We start from the raw sequence: 17,047 nt of genomic DNA on the forward strand, positions 1-17,047 counted from the left end.
CTGCTCCTCCGCATCGAGAGGAGTCAGATGAGGTGGCTCAGATTGCCTCCTGGTCGCCTCCCTGGTGAGGTGTTCCGGGCACGTCTAACTGGGAGGAGGCCCCGGGGAAGACCCAGGACACGCTGGAGGGACTAGATAGATAGATAGATAGATAGATAGATAGATAGATAGATAGATAGATAGATAGATAGATAGATAGATAGATAGATAGATAGATAGATAGATACTTTATTAATCCCAGGGGGAAATTCACATACTCCAGCAGCAAAAAATATTAAATTAAAGAGTAATAAAAAATGCAGGTAAAAAACAGACAATAACTTGAATAATGTTCAACGTTTACCCCCTCTGGTGGAATTGAAGAGTCGCATACTTTGGGGGAGGAATGATCGTCTCAGTCTGTCAGTGGAGCAGGACAGTGACAGCAGTCTGTCGCTGAAACTGCTCCTCTGTCTGGAGATGACATTGTTTAATGGATGTAGTGGATTCTCCATAATTGATAGGAGCCTCTTGAGTGCCCGTTGCTCTGCTACGGATGTCAAACCGTCCAGCTCCATGCCAACAATAGAGCCTGCCTTCCTCACCAGTTTGTCCAGACGTGAGGCGTCCTTCTTCTTAATGCTGCCTCCCCAGCACACTACTGCGTAGAAGAGGGCACTCGCCACAACCATCTGATAGAACATCTGCAGCATCTTACTGCAGATGTTGAAGGATGCCAGTCTTCTAAGGAAGTACAGGCGGCTCTGTCCTTTCTTGCACAGAGAATCAGTATTGGCAGTCCAGTCCAAGTTATCGTCCAGCTGCACTCCCAGGTATTTATAGGTCTGCACCCTCTGCACACAGTCACCTCTGATGATCACAGGGTCCATGAGGGGCCTGGGTCTCCTAAAATCCACCACCAGTTCCTTGGTTTTGCTGGTGTTCAGTTGTAGGTGGTTTAAGTCACACCATTTAACAAAGTCCTTGATGAGGTTTCTATACTCCTCCTCCTGCCCACTCCTGATGCAGCCCACGATAGTTTGTGATAGATATGTCTCCCGGCTGACCTGGGAACGCCTCAGGATTCCCCCGGAAGAGCTAGAAGTAGTGGCTGGGGAGAGGGAAGTCTGGACATCTCTGCTCAAGCTGCTGCCCCCGCGACCTGATCTCGGATAAGCAGAAGAGGATGGATGGATAAATACAGTAGCTGTGGTGCCTTCTTATTTGCAGTTTATTTTTATGTGAAACATTTGAAAAGATTTGGCCTCTTCAAGATTTTTTTTTATTGTTTCCCAGAGTATTCATGCAGGTAACTGGCGATGCATTGATCTCCATGAAAAGGCAATTTGTACTGGAAGGAATAAATAAAATATTCATACACTAGTATTAATGTATTTATTCTCTCTATAAGGTTGTACATGTGGAGCAATTTGGCTTGCATTTTAACAAATTGTGATGCCGATATCTATGTGACAGGTGTTAAGGTGTTAATGGAGGTATCCAGAGGCCACTAAGTTGCTATTACCTCTCTGACCTTGCCATTAGTATGTGCTTTTGACCACAATTCTCAGTCTGAGTGATGGACACTTAAACAAGAAAAGTGCAGTATGTCTATATATTTAAAGCTCTTGTTGATATTGCCTTATCAGCGAGGGCTACAGCTAACCTCGCTGCACTTGTCCTGCAATAATACACCATTGACCTTATTAAACCGGTGTCTAAGGGTTTCAACAAAGCTAATCAGTCTACCATTCCTCACCTGCCAGTATTCTCCCCTGTCTAGCATAATGCATTACTGTATATGTGCCCCGGGATGAGCATTACCCTGCATCTTGCAAAAGCTAAGCTTCTTTTACATTGGTCAGAGAACTTACGCCCCCATGTAAGGTGAGTAAAATATACCTTCATCTTCTCAAGTTTGCAAACTAAACACATGCAGTGTTGTGTTGTGTATTTCTTCCTATTCCAAGCCTTGCAACCTTCCTAAAGTTTATTCTATTTACTTTAGAATTCCAAGTCAGCTGACTAAACCATATTTTAAAGGAACCAGTTTCTCAACAATACCATTCTAAACGGCATTTCCCCATGGCCTTGTCTGCACTTCTTTATTTAAGTAAACACTCTCGTTTTGGGCATTGGCGATACTGCACTCGGCTGGAGTTGTTATTTTCAACAGCCCTTCCCCTTGCCTGCTGCACAGTACAGAATGTTCTTTTCCGCGAACTCAAATGACCTTGAAATGCCTGACTCTCGCGTCGCCGTGTTATGCACATTTTCTGGCAATTATAATCGTTATTCTACATTGAAAGATATAAAACTTATTAAGAACTCAAAAATGATTGACAGCGCTGCATGCGAGCGAACCATATGCTTGTGCTGCAGCGGCTCAGTCGCGCTTTTCCGAGCCTTTCTCCGAACCCCTGATTCCTGACGCCTGCCGCTCTGCTCGCCCCAGCGCTCCCAGCGAAACGACTTGCATGGAAACCTGCAGACATCCTCGCTCACGGTCCTTTGAGCCCTGTCCAGGGCACAGATAGTACGGACAGGTTCCAGTTTAGCTGGTAAAACCTATTTGAAAAATGTGTTTATATGTCTCAAGTCATGCTGCTTAGCACACTGTGACCTGACCTTGTGTTTCAGTGATTCTCAGAATGCAGTAGCTATAACGGGAAGTCAGGATATACTGCCCCAGGCAGCGTGCTGCAGCACGTGTGTTGACAGTAGTAAAAATAATCTAGAGATTCAAAGTGGAGTTTGCTTAGGTTTGTGCAAGCAGGTGTTCATCTGCATGTACTTGAGCAATGTCGTAAACATTAGATTGTCGTTAAGTGGTATTCTAGTCAAAGGTCTGTCTCAGCCCATTGCCCATTTGAAATAGTAACATTAAATTTTCAGAGTTTAAAGCTCTTGCATGTTAATCAGTTCTCAAGTGAATCAGCTTTCAAATATCTCCACCCAGATATTGTATGAAAAAGGGTACAGTCAAAATGCCAGCCATTCACACACTGTTCATATTTAATAATTTAACACTTGCTATTGTTGTCAAAGCTGTTTAAATTTAAAACCCATTTACTTTTTTATTAATTTTAATTACAAGCAAATAATCCATATAATCAAATCAATCTTAACAGAACCAAAATTCAACCCCCACCCAAAACAAAGAAAGAGGAGAGCCAGCCAACAAAGCAAATCTTTGAAGCAGCAAGGAAAGAATACTATTCTTTTCTCAGATATAGAAGCTTATTATAAAATGTTATCGATTAGAGAAATTGATTTTTTCCAATTTCAAATACTATAAGACATCAGTTACTCACTGACTGAACGGTGATGGGCTGGAATTCTTCCAGTTGAGCAAGTCTACGTGCTAGTAGTGAGGCAATTACGATTTGTTTGTCCTTCTCCACTTTAAGCCCCTTTGGGAGTACACCAAACACATCTGTTAATGGGTGAGGAGTGATTGTGACACCAAGGCTATGTGATAGGCATTCAAAAATGTTTGTCCAAAACAATTTTAATTTGGTGCACGCCTATATATTTTCCGCTCAGTAATAAAATTGAAAGGTAGTACCATCCCCTGTTCTGCTTTAGATCATTGTAGAGTCACCCTTTGGATGTGTGGATGTTTAGAATTCCACATAAATGAGATTATGATTGAATCTAATTGTTGAAAAAGATTTTTTAATGTATATGGGGGATGGTTTGACATAGGAAAAGAAGCTTGGCAAGGATGTTCATCTTAACATTGCTGATTCTGCCTGCTAATGTGACATGGAAGGTGGACTGTCTATTCACATCTTGTTTATTTTTTTCCATACATACAGCAAAATTTTGTTGAAAAGGAGCCTTATATTTACTTGTGAGATTTACCCCTTGATATTTAAACGGATCTGCTAAGATAAGTGGGAGGTGTCCAGTCTAGTATTGTGTGCTAGGGAGTTCAATGGAAAAAGCACCCCTTTTTTCAAATTAATTTTGAGTTCAGATATATTTTGAAAATCTGCTAGTGCACCTTACAGTAGGGCTGGGTGACATGGACTTAAATTGATATTGCTATTATTTTGATCCAGAATGCAATATTTAATATATCTCAAGATGTTCTCAAAAAACTTTTAAGACTGAAGATCAACACCATATTAACTTCTCACTGGAGGAGTAGGAAAAATGTTCTCCCAGTCAATATCAAAGACTGCTAGACGCTTACAAGAAATGGCTATTTTAGTTTGTTTCTGGCAAAGGGGGCAAACAGTACCTATTAAAGCCAAGGTTGTACTTACATTTTTAATACACTGAAATTTAATATCTTTTACTTTTTAAGTGAATAAATTAGTGTAAATTCAAATTTTCAAGGTCATTTTTTAATTACATCAAATGTATCTAAAGATACTGCTTAAAAGAAGATCAAATCTTTATACATCCACATATATAAAAAAAAATCTTAAGATATACTTAACTTTTTCAATGGCTGTAATTCACTTTGCTACAGTAATCTTAACTGATTCAAAGATTACAAAAACAATATAGATGTACTCTATATAATATATAAATATTCTTCTTTTTCTTTCGGCTGCTCCTGTTAGTGGCTGCCACAGCAGGTCATCTTTTTCCTTAGTATATTATATATAAATGTTAATGCAAAATGAGAACGCTCTAAGTTAAATATACATATGTAATTTGGAAGCTTACTTAGTAATGAAAAATATAAACTCAAAATACAATGGCCAGGATGCAATATAGCCTATAACTGGTACAAAAGCATTAGCTTTTTCACAGCAAAGAAAACTATGAATGCTAGTGTTTTAATAACTGCTTGTAACATTTCAGAACAGAGATCGTATGAAATGGATGGAGGAGGGCATTTGGTGTGTGGGTATGTCACTTTTAGTATGAATTACTGATTAGTGTAGTTATTTAACCACTTACAAAGTACAAGTATTTTTAGCGTACAACTTAAATAGACAAAGGTGTGTTCTGTATTAAGGTAAGTCATTGCAGATATTATCTCCTTCCAACTTCTGCTTATCTATTCATATACTTTTCAAAGGAACATTAAACAGTTTATGGAAATGTACTTAGCAGGAACCCTTTTTTGCAAGAGGACATGTTGCAGACATGCATGTGTCTGGATGGTCTGTTCATATACAGTAATGTGTTTTATCTTTAGTTGTTCTGCAGCTTAAACTGTCATCCCAGGTAAAACCAAATTACTTCCATCTGCAGAGCTAACCCTACCTTTTCTAAGTTCTTATTTTGTTATCCATGTTTCACCACCAGGGAACATGGGCAGAGTCAATGTAGTCATGCTTAGAAAGAGCATGAAGCAAAGAATTTTGTAGATTTTATTTAACATTCAGAAGTCATGGGAAATCATTTAAAAGTGCTGGACATCACAATATTGGCTTTAGAATATTGACTTTTCTTAAATATTTAATCAAATAATTAAATGCACCGGAAGCAAAAGCAATGCATGTTGCAAATACTGGCAGTGGTAGAGAAAAAACAACTTTAAAGATACCAAGGGTTGTTTCTCAACCTGGGAAAATGTTTCTTTATCTGAAGATCCTATTTAATTTACTGATATTGTGAAAAGGCCATCACTGTACAGATCAGCTTCACATGAAAGCAGAATAGCACATGTCTCATCACATGCACCTGATTTGTACAGACAAAATCTGCAGTCACATTTCATTGTGAATGTGCTTTAACTTTTGTTTTAGCATCATCAATGTAGCCACCCTGTGGTACTGCAATTTGTGTGAGTCTAAAGTAGTGAATTGTTAACATCTGAATGAGCAAGAAAATTCAAAAAGAAATTAGTGAACAGCTTCATGGAATGGGACTTGCATGGTACATGAATCCAGTTAAATCCAGCCATTGTTTAATCTTGACATATTACAGGATTGTAAAAGTTGCTACAACCTATTTCACCAGCATCAGGCACAAGACACATCTCTACATGGGATATCAGATCATCACTAGTCACACATGAATGCATGCACATGCTTACAATTATTCACGAAGTCCAGTTTACAGTGGGCAGGAATCCTAAATATGTTTGGAATGTAGGAGGATTAAACCCATACAAAAAAAAAGTAAATGTAAAACTCCACAAAGTGATCATGTTTAAGACTTGGACGTGACGTTGCTGGAACTGAGAGGCAATGGTGTTAACTGCTGAACCACAATGCCATCAAATAGTAAGACATTTTTGAGGAAAAAACTAAAAACCTATTACACTAGAAGTGGGTGTTACTTGAAACCAGCATTTTTTGTTACTTGTTTGAAATTCTGAAGAGTAACTTGCAAGATTAATTTGTTGGTTGTTTTGCATTCTTTTCAGTAACTGTACTGATCATTCTAATAAATGTTACTAAACTGTCAAAATTTGTATGAATGGTGTCGATAGTGTATGTTTAAAAATCAGCTTTTAGTATTTAAATCTTTTTAGCATTGATTCTAATTTACTTAGGAAGTACATAGACATCTATATATCTGTTTAACCATTTACTGAACCTGTAAAATCTAACTTTAATGACATTGAGCATGACGTTTATCCTGATAGTGATGTTTCCACAGCAGGAACCAACCCTGATTGTCGTTCAGTATAACATTTAAAATATTATTTCTAGATATTATTTACCAATGCATTACCATTTCCTCTTGCTAAATAATTGCGGACATGAAGATCTCCAAAATTCAGCCTGCTTAAGTAAATTTCATTTTGAAGTATAAGACATGGCATAATTGTTTCTGTTGGAAAATTAATGACATCACTTAGTTAGAGACAGCTGTTATTTGCAGATTTGATCCTAGACCATTAGCATTGCAAAACAGCTGGGTTATATTTTTTATATTTTATGGTTTTGGTTTTTAGTATCTTTTTGTCTTTCTCCATTAACTGCGTTAATATTGAAGATTTTTATTTTTGTATTGAATTTTGGGATGTGTCACAAATGTGATAGCCTGTCTTTAATTCATATTATACATCTCTTTGGGGACACAAAAATGAGCTAGGTGCCAGTCTTTCATTGGTGTACCATAATCAGTTTGAGAGGAATATTCAGTAGTTCAAAAGTTTACAGTACATAAGGGTTTGAGGTTAAAAAAAAGAAAATGATGTTATTCAATAATTGTGTACCCGAGACCCAGAATCAATCAATTTATTATCCTGTTGGTCTGTGATTTAACATTTAATATTTTGGCCAAGATAATATTGGTCATCTGTGCTCTTCCATTTTTACATTTTCTAAAAATACTTTTCGAGTATACAGGCATATATATAGGCAGAGCCTATTGCAACAACATTGGGAAGAAAATAGTTTTTTGTGATCTAGTTCTGCCTGTTCAGGTTAGTCTTACACTCCTATGTTTTACTTACATTCTTATGCAGAAGAGACTTGTGCTACTACATAGAAACTATTTTGTTCTATTTTTTTCCTTCCAAACACAGATGTTCAGAGGTGAAAGTGCTTAAATATATTATACTAGCCGATGCCCGCCGTAGCATACAGCGGTGTAAGAATAGGAACGGAAAATGGTGAGAAAGGAATTCAGAAATCAAGAAGAAATAAATACTTCTTGAAAGACACAGTGTGCATGTTGAATTTCCGGCCAAGCAGGATTACATGTGAAAGTGATAAATAAATCAGGCTTTCCAAATTTATGTACTATGGCCATGGCATCCTGATAGTTTTGTTGCATGTATCTTGGACTTTCTGGAAATGTGGATAGTAATATGATCATTTTGCCTACACGTATGTTATTTTCAGCATTTGCTTGCAGTGCGTCTGAAAGTCCTTTGTATTGTTCCATGCGCAGATCTTGTTGATGTAATCTGAGATAGTTGAGACGCGCACCCTCTGTTTTAACATACGCATCTACGACGTACTGTTGGAATAGTTTGCCGCTGGAGTGCAAAATACTAAATGTATTCCTAATCTGTACACGTAAAATTGGCAATGAGTAGGCCTTATTTGCTTGGCGGTTCTTTTATCGGGAACATGTAAATCTTTGTGACAGCCAATGTCTCCGTAAGGGAATAAAAGTGGGTAAACCATAGGATCTCAATTCATATTGAGCGTGGAAATCTGTTTACAGGAGTTGCCTATGGGATAGATGCAAATGTCCCTTTCGAAAGACTGTTCACCATCTTCTCCGACGAAAATTGCTGCAACATCAGTTGTCAGTTATAATCATCAACATTAAAAGAAATAAACATTTGAAATATATCAGTCTGTGTGTAATGAATGAATCTAATATACAAGTTTCACTTTTTGAATGGAATTACTGAAATAAATCAACTTTGTCATGATATTCTAATTTTATGACCAGCACCTGTATATATACAGTATATATATACTAGACAAAGAGCCTGTTTCGACAACGTAAGATGAAACGGGCACGAGTTTGTGTCACTTGTGTATGAAGAACAAATGATAAGTAATGAAGAAGTTGTTTTGTAATGATTGTAGTCTGCTTTACTCATTACTGTACAGGCTTGTGCTGTTAGTTGATGAATTTTCCAGGCCTATAGTATAATATTGAATGATGAATGTTCCAGTACAATATGGAATAGTAATAAATATAAGCACCACAAACCATGATATAGGCGTATTGAATTGAATGTGTAATTGAAATAGAATGCGTAATTAGGCCTTTCAGGCCTCTAGAGCTTTAATCGAAGTCGCCTTTCTCTTTGAATTTTTGCGGCCGTAAATCCGCCGCCTGCCGCAATGTTGGGGTTGGATGTCAGTCCCATAAGGTTTTTCGGGCAGCTGCGCAGAAGGTGACTGCGCATTCGGGTTCGGACGTGCGCAGAAGGCGACTGCGCATTCGGCTTCGGACGGATGTGAGTGAGTGAGGAGGCAGGCAAATTATGTATTAAGATATATATATATATATATATATATATATATATATATATATATATATATATACACACAGTGTTTGTGATTGTTGGTCATTGCAGCCACACATTTGTGGTTTTCACTGGCAAAAGGTCAGTTCTATGGAGTTATCCATTAATAACAAGGTACAAGAAGTAATGAAACCCAATATTGTGCTTCCATTATCTTTGATGTTCTTATGTGTTATTTGATTGACTGTAGGCAGTCCTACTTTTCCCATATCACATTACCCACAGTTGCCCCATTTCATCAAAGTTTTTTAATATATATGTACTATAACACTTTGGTGCAAGAAAACTCCAGCTGGGTTTCAGTAGTGGTATACAGTAGGTCTGGCCCTCACTACTATACCATGTTTAATATATTTGGAATGTTGCAGTTTCAGTTTGCACTGCACACAGTCTCTTTGTACCTGACTGTCTGCTTAAAAGAGCGTCTGCATTTATTATGCTTTCACAGAATGAGCTGTCTTTTGCATAGGAAGGGAAATCACACCTAATAGTAGTAGACGTTACTAGTATTAATATTATAGTTTTGAATAAAGTCAGCTGAAACCAGAATGAAAGCAAGAACATTGTAAGAGTGTTAAAAAGTATTAGAAATATATTTTATATAATACTGATTAAAACTGAATCAAAGGTGAATCTCAATATTTTACCAAAGTAAAGTGAGAAATGTAGTCTTTTGCATCAGTGTTGCCTGCTGCCTCCTGACTCTGACTTGAGGATTTGAATTGAGGACAGCTCAGTCGAAGAGGCCATCCAGTGTCCCTCCAACAAGGTACTCCTCCTGTCCATATGGATACCATTCTCGGACCTGGAATGTTGGCTAGCTGTCTTCAAATTTGTTCAAGCTCCCAACTGATGACCAGGTGTCTACTGGACATCTATTGTTCCCCCATCTGCTGGTCTTCCTGCCTTATCTTCTGCCCATTTCTGGTACCAGGTGCCAGTGCAGATGTGTGGGATTAAAAGTCTGGGGTGGGTTACAGAATTTTCATGACTTTGCCAACCAATGGCCAGGAAATCCTGTCTACTAAGCCAGTGTAACCACCAGAGTGCATTCCTGAGCTGCAAACCACAGACATAGTAATTCCCAGCACAATTCTGGGTTTATAGAAATACCCATGCAAAGATCATTCACCAGTACACAATTCTGTCAATTTCTTACTTCTTCCTCCATCCCAAGAGTTTTGCCCTCTGCCTCCTGACTCTGACTCTTATGTGAGGCAGCAGGCTTCTTTTAAGCTGAACCCGGGAATGCTTCCTGTGCCATAGTGTGTCCTCCTGGAAGCACTTCAGTGTCATACGTAAACTACGGAGATCAGTCCCTGACAGCGCCCTCTAATGATACTCAGGAACCCCAACAGGCTTGCACTTCTGGACTCCAATTCCCATGTACCCGGGCGGGTGTCCAAGCTAGGTGATGCCATGGGAGGACCACTGCCACCTGCCATATGGGTCATGGAACTACTATTGGCCTCCAGCTTCCACTGGTCCATCATTTATATTACTCTGGCTGGACAATAAGCCATTTCCTTGTCCAGCTGGCATGTTTGTCTATCCCTCCATACTGGCCTCCCATCTGGGCAAGAAATTATCATCCACCCCTGCTGGAATGCCTGTCCTTTCTCTCAGGCACTGTGTTTTTGGGAAACCCTAATGGGAAGCAGTGTATGTGCACTGTCAAGTATTTTGTAATGCTGTTAAGAGCGGTAAAAGAGGAAATTAAGGTGTAATGTTTTGTACACCATGGATGGATTATTGCATTTGCCAGTGGATTTCTTTTTATTAACCCAATCAGGAGTCTTTTGCATATTTTGTAAAAGCCTGGTTTGGTTTGCAGACTGTGATATATCAATGAATTTCCAGATTTTGTTTATTTAGTACAACATGTAGGACCTTTGAACTGTGTATCACACTCCATTAGGCTGATTCTTCCATCCCCCATTTTATATGTGTGTACATTAGTGTTCTACATCATGTGCAGTGTTTTGACACATATACATCCTACCATTTGTCATTAGTGTCATAAAGAGTTAATTGCATGTCTTTTGTTTGTATTGTGAAATTGCTTTCTGTGCAGTTGCTGGGGGATGCACAGTGGGTTTATAGAGGCAATTAGAGGCCGGTGTTTGCACATTAGTAGCGCTAATGAAGGCATTTCCACATCATTACTTTCCTAAAGAGATGCTTGTGTATAACGTTTTCTTATGTAAAGCTACTTCTGAGTTACAATGCACAACTTGGTCAAAATGCGTATTCTTTAATTTACTTCCAAGTTAAGTTAAAGTAAGATATGAACACTGTATTAGCTGTTCTATGGGAAAATACTGTCTCAGGTTTTTATGCAACCATGTTATTTTCTTGCACATTTTCCCTCATGGACTGTTTAATCTGTAACACTTCTCTAAAGTTCGAGAAGAGAAACTCAGAGACCAAAGTATTTCTTTTATGAGTGTAAAGTATTTTTGTTATAGTCATTGTCCAGTCATTATTTTCATTATTATTACATCAAGCACTTTGTTCTAAGATCTATGAATATTTACTTCTCAACTGTTGCTTGTACTGTGATACAGCTGAAGATGACTGTATTTAGGATTCTGAGACATTCTTTCCTTATGAAACCTCTTCATTTTTTCTTTGAAAATGTACATGTCCATGAGATGAAGTGTAGAGATTCATTCTGCAAGATTAGAGACAGTCTGCTCTATTTTCCAAAATTATTAATAAAACCAATTTTGAAGCTCCATGCTCTCTTTCCAGCATATCCCTATTAAAGTTACACAACCTATGTTTTTATCTATCCCAATCATTATTTCAAGACCACTAATGTTTTCCACGAGTTGCACAAGTTGTCCTCTCATGTATAATTAAGCAAAGAGGTAAATGACAGGAGTATATTTCTTATTAAAATACAAGTTGTGTGTTTTTCTAAAGTACATTGTGTGTTGTCTCTCACAGGGATTTGATTTTATGATTGCATGATCTTCCACCTCAGCACAGAATGTAAAGGAGAAAGAACATGTTTGTGAGCTGAAATAATATTCCTTTAGTCTTGGAGGCATCTATTGCAGTTTTACAGCAAAGTGTTAACATGACTGCACTACTAAGTCCTGTTACAATGGCTCTGAAATCCATACACTCTGTGGTTTTCATAGGACAAGGAATTAGTTGTGATTTCTCTAAATATATATATATATATATATATATATATATATATATATATATATATATATATATATATATATATATATATAAATACATAACCACCTATGTCCTAATACTTCATCATGCAGTTTTACAAGTCATTTGTTTAATTTACAGCAGTCTACAGCTTATATTGCACAAAATCCATCTACTAATGAAGTGAAGACATACCCTCACATCTACCTGTAGAACAACATTGTACATAGCAAGAAGTGAATGAAGAAGGACTGCATGTAGAACACACTTTCCACACAGAAGGAATCTAGAACACCAAGAAAAACAAAAAATACATTACCCACCATTGTATACTATACTTTTTTTCAAAGTGCAATTATATTAATTTTGTAAAATATTAATAATTTGATCATTTGAACAATGGCATGAATTTGTTATTTGTACTCCACCATGAAATCATTTTCTAGGTCTGCGGTTTGCGTTTGTGATAAGTGGTCCATGGCATAGGGCAGATTTTAAATAAATAATCACGCCCTAGAATGTGCAGGCTCAGAATCGGGTGTGGGCTGATTGATCTGCAGTGGATAAGCTAGGGAGACATCTATTTTAAAAAGGAGGCACCAAGGCTTGCACATTTTTTAAAGAGTGTTTACCTGCCATGGATTTTAACTTCGTTTTACCTGAAAATATTGATTGTAGATATTTTAACCTCCTTGGATTTGCTCTGCTATTATGGATTATTTATTTATTTAAAAAGATTATGCACTGCATTACCATTTGAACTAGGGCTGGGAATCAATTCAAAAAAATAATAATTATCTAATTGTATGGTATTAATCACGAATAATCACATCAAACATTAAAACATGCAGTCATAAAATAAATACATAGGGCGTGATTGGGAGGAATGGCCCCCCTGATCTGAACCCGAGCGGTGTTTTGTTATTGGACTTCTGTGCTCGTCACGGATTGTCCATAACGAACACCATGTTCAAGCATAGGGGTGTTCATATGTGCACTTGGCACCAGGACACCCTAGGCCTCAGTTCGATGATCGACTTTGTGGTCGTGTCGTCGGACTTGCGGCCACATGTCTTGGACACTCGGGTGAAGAGAGGGGCGGAGCTGTCAACTGATCACCACCTGGTGGTGAGTTGGCTTCGATGGTGGGGGAGGATGCCGGTCAGGCGTGGTAGGCCCAAACGTGTTGTGAGGGTCTGCTGGGAACGTCTGGCAGAGCCCCCTGTCAGAAGTAGCTTCAACTCCCACCTCCGGCAGAACTTCGACCACATCCCGAGGGAGGTGGGGGACATTGAGTCCGAATGGGCCATGTTCCGTGCCTCTATTGTTGAGGCAGCTGACCGGAGCTGTGGCCGTAAGGTGGTCGGTGCCTGTCGTGGCGGCAATCCCCGAACCCGCTGGTGGACACCGGCGGTGAAGGATGCTGTCAAGCTGAAGAAGGAGTCCTACAGGACCCTTTTGTCCTGTGGGACCCCGGAGGCAGCTGATAGGTACTGGCAGGCCAAGCGGAATGCGGCTTTGGTGGTTGCTGAGGCAAAAACTCGGGCGTGGGAGGAGTTTGGGGGGGCCATGGAGAATGACTTTCGGACGGCTTCGAGGAGATTCTGGTCCACCATCCGGCGTCTCAGGAAGGGGAAGCAGTGCAGTGTCAACACTGTATATGGTGGGGATGGTGCGCTGCTGACCTCGACTCGGGATGTTGTGGGTCGGTGGGGGGAATACTTCGAAGACCTCCTCAATCCCATTAACATGCCTTCCAATGAGGAAGCAGAGCCTGGGGACTCAGAGGTGGGCTCCCCCATCTCTGGGACTGAGGTCACCGAGGTGGTCAAAAAACTCCTTGGTGGTAGGGCCCCGGGGGTGGATGAGATACGCCCGGAGTTCCTCAAGGCTCTGGATGTTGTAGGACTGTCTTGGCTGACACGCCTCTGCAACATCGCATGGACATCAGGGACAGTGCCTCTGGATTGGCAGACCGGGGTGGTGGTCCCCCTCTTTAAGAAGGGGGATCGGAGGGTGTGTTCCAACTACAGAGGGATCACACTCCTCAGCCTCCCTGGAAAAGTCTATTCAGGAGTCCTGGAGAGGAGGGTCTGTCGGATAGTCGAGCCTCGGATTCAGGAGGAACAGTGTGGTTTTCGTCCTGGTCGCGGAACAGTGGACCAGCTCTATACCCTTAGCAGGGTCCTGGAGGGTGCATGGGAGTTTGCCCAACCAGTCTACATGTGTTTTGTGGACTTAGAAAAGGCATTCGACCGTATCCCTCGGGGAATCCTGTGGGGGGTACTCCAAGAGTATGGGGTACCGGCCCCCCTGATAAGGGCTGTTCAGTCCCTGTACGATCGGTGCCAGAGCTTGGTCCGCATTGCCGGCAGTAAGTCGAACCCGTTTCCAGTGAGAGTTGGACTCCGCCAGGGCTGCCCTTTGTCACCGATTCTGTTCATATCTTTTATGGACAGAATTTCTAGGCGCAGCCAGGGTGTTGAGGGGGTCCAGTTTGGTGGGCTCAGGATTGAGTCACTGCTTTTTGCAGATGATGTTGTCCTGTTTGCTTCATCAGGCCGTGATCTTCAGCTCTCTCTGGAACGGTTCGCAGCCGAGTGTGAAGCGGCTGGGATGAGAATCAGCACCTCCAAATCCGAGACCATGGTCCTCAGCCGGAAAAGGGTGGAGTGCCCTCTCAGGGTTGGTAGCGAGATCCTGCCCCAAGTGGAGGAGTTCAAGTATCTCGGGGTCTTGTTCACGAGTGAGGGAAGAATGGAGCGTGAGATCGACAGGCGGATCGGTGCGGCATCCGCAGTAATGCGGGCATTGCATCGGTCTGTCGTGGTGAAAAAGGAGCTGAGCCGCAAGGCGAAGCTCTCAATTTACCAGTCGATCTATGTTCCTACCCTCACCTATGGTCATGAGCTATGGGTAGTGACCGAAAGAACGAGATCGCGAATACAAGCGGCTGAAATGAGTTTCCTCCGCAGGGTGTCTGGGCTTTCCCTTAAAGATAAGGTGAGAAGCTCAGTCATCCGGGAGGGGCTCAGAGTAGAGCCGCTGCTCCTCCGCATCGAGAGGAGTCAGATGAGGTGGCTCGGGCATCTGATCAGGATGCCTCCTGGACGCCTCCCTGGTGAGGTGTTCCAGGCACGTCCAACCGGGAGGAGGCCCCGGGGAAGACCCAGGACACGCTGGAGGGACTATGTCTCTCGACTGGCCTGGGAACGCCTTGGGATTCTCCCGGAAGAGCTAGAAGAAGTGGCCGGGGAGAGGGAAGTCTGGGCATCTCTGCTCAAGCTGCTGCCCCCGCGACCCGACCTCGGATAAGCGGGAGACAATGGATGGATGGATGGATGGATGAAGTAAATAAATGCTGAAGCACAAAATTAATGTAGAATCAAAACAAAGGAATTTTAAAAAATGTAATGGTATAGTTATCACTTAAACATTGACCTGAAACCTGACCTTTTAACATAATACTACTTGAGCAAGTAGAACCTGAATTCAAATGCGTACCAAAAAGGCAAATTGAAAAGAAGGCAATAAGAAAACAAGGCCAATGTATTAATTCTTAAATTGGCATAGCATATGAGACATAGACATGTTAAAGTAAAATTAAACGACGAATTTGAATGCACTGCTAAACACCGACTTTAAATAATCATCTTTTAAATGGGCATACATTAACTTGCGTTAAAACTCCGCAGATTTAATTTGCAATTATTCATCACCATCAAGGACTTTTTAATTATACTCTAATTTTTCTCAACTGGTGTGCAAAGAGAACTACCTAGGTGTGTCATATAGGACTGCCTGTATGAGCAGGCAAAGGGACAAAGCAGCTGGAAAATGTGTCCAAAGTGCTCATCAAGTTTTTTGTCCATGAACAGCAAACTGCTTTTTTAATTTTTTGCTGGTATCTCTGATAGTTCCACCCCTTCGACAGTTTAGCAAGTGTATAGATTTAATTTTTTTGTGGTTGGTAGAATCTTGGTGTGCCTTGGGCTTTTTTGGGATACAAATGTGTGCCAGCACGTTAAAATGGTTGGAAAACACTGATGTACACATTTGCTCTTGGCATACTAAAAAGTTCTCTATAGCAGCTATCTTGCTTGAAAACTTACGTCATGCATTACTTTGGGTGGTTATGTTGAGTTCTTTGCATAAATTAGCAAATATACTGCAAACTGGAACAATTGGTAGAGGTATCCATTACACTTCTGTTTCGAAGACTTTTGTTATTATATTAGGGCAGTAAGCACTGTGAGCTAAATGGCAGACTGGAAAGTTAAATTAAGAGGTACTGGAGACTTATTCTGGTTTTACTGCCACTCAAAAAAATGTCTATGAAATGACATTGATTTGATCTTCTTACAGAAACGTGACATGAAAAACAAAGCATAAATTTTACCTTTGCTGCTTTGCTAAACCCCCCTTCCTCACACAACCCTGCACCTATGTCATTATGTATAAATCAAGGAAATGAATACCAGTACCATGTACTGACATGTGGCAAGGCGTTTTGAAACATGTAATTTGAATCTTTTAAGTAAAATTTTATTTCTCCAAATTTTTAAAGGTAGTATATAAATATGGAACTGGATTTGTATGTAATTCTTTAGATTCACACTTAACATTTTTGTATTATTATTTTGTAATGTAAAAACAAAATACATGAAAATGTCACCCTGGCCAAAGCACTGCCTAACGCAATTGCTTTGTTGCCCAGGCCCTGGATGTGACAGTATTTCCTAAAGCATTAAACAGGCCACATTAATCTCCAAAATTAATCAGTTAACTTTTCCAGGCCTAATTTGAACACTTGTTTTTAATAGTTTTAAATAAAAGCACTTCAACACTTTTACATCCACTCCTTGCTGCATGTGTGTGTCCTCATTTGCAAAACTCATCTCTATTAGATCACTAACAACAGTTGCAAATCAAAAAGGGAGCTCCTGAATGTGACAAGGAGCATGAAGCTGACTTGCACCA

The 17,047-nt window shown here is 40.2% G+C and overlaps 1 long non-coding RNA gene across 1 annotated transcript in view; it reads left to right on the top strand.

The window, feature by feature from the left end:
- Positions 1-6,097: 6,097 nt before the first annotated feature.
- The window catches only part of LOC114652130 (uncharacterized), a 148,284-nt gene continuing 137,334 nt past the window's right edge, over positions 6,098-17,047 (top strand). Inside the window, exon 1 of the long non-coding RNA XR_007934885.1 lies at positions 6,098-6,173. This is a non-coding gene — a long non-coding RNA (uncharacterized LOC114652130). The remainder of the gene's footprint in view (positions 6,174-17,047) is intronic.

This window comes from Erpetoichthys calabaricus, chromosome 5 (assembly GCF_900747795.2).
Source record: "Erpetoichthys calabaricus chromosome 5, fErpCal1.3, whole genome shotgun sequence".
Classification (NCBI taxonomy): domain Eukaryota; kingdom Metazoa; phylum Chordata; class Cladistia; order Polypteriformes; family Polypteridae; genus Erpetoichthys; species Erpetoichthys calabaricus.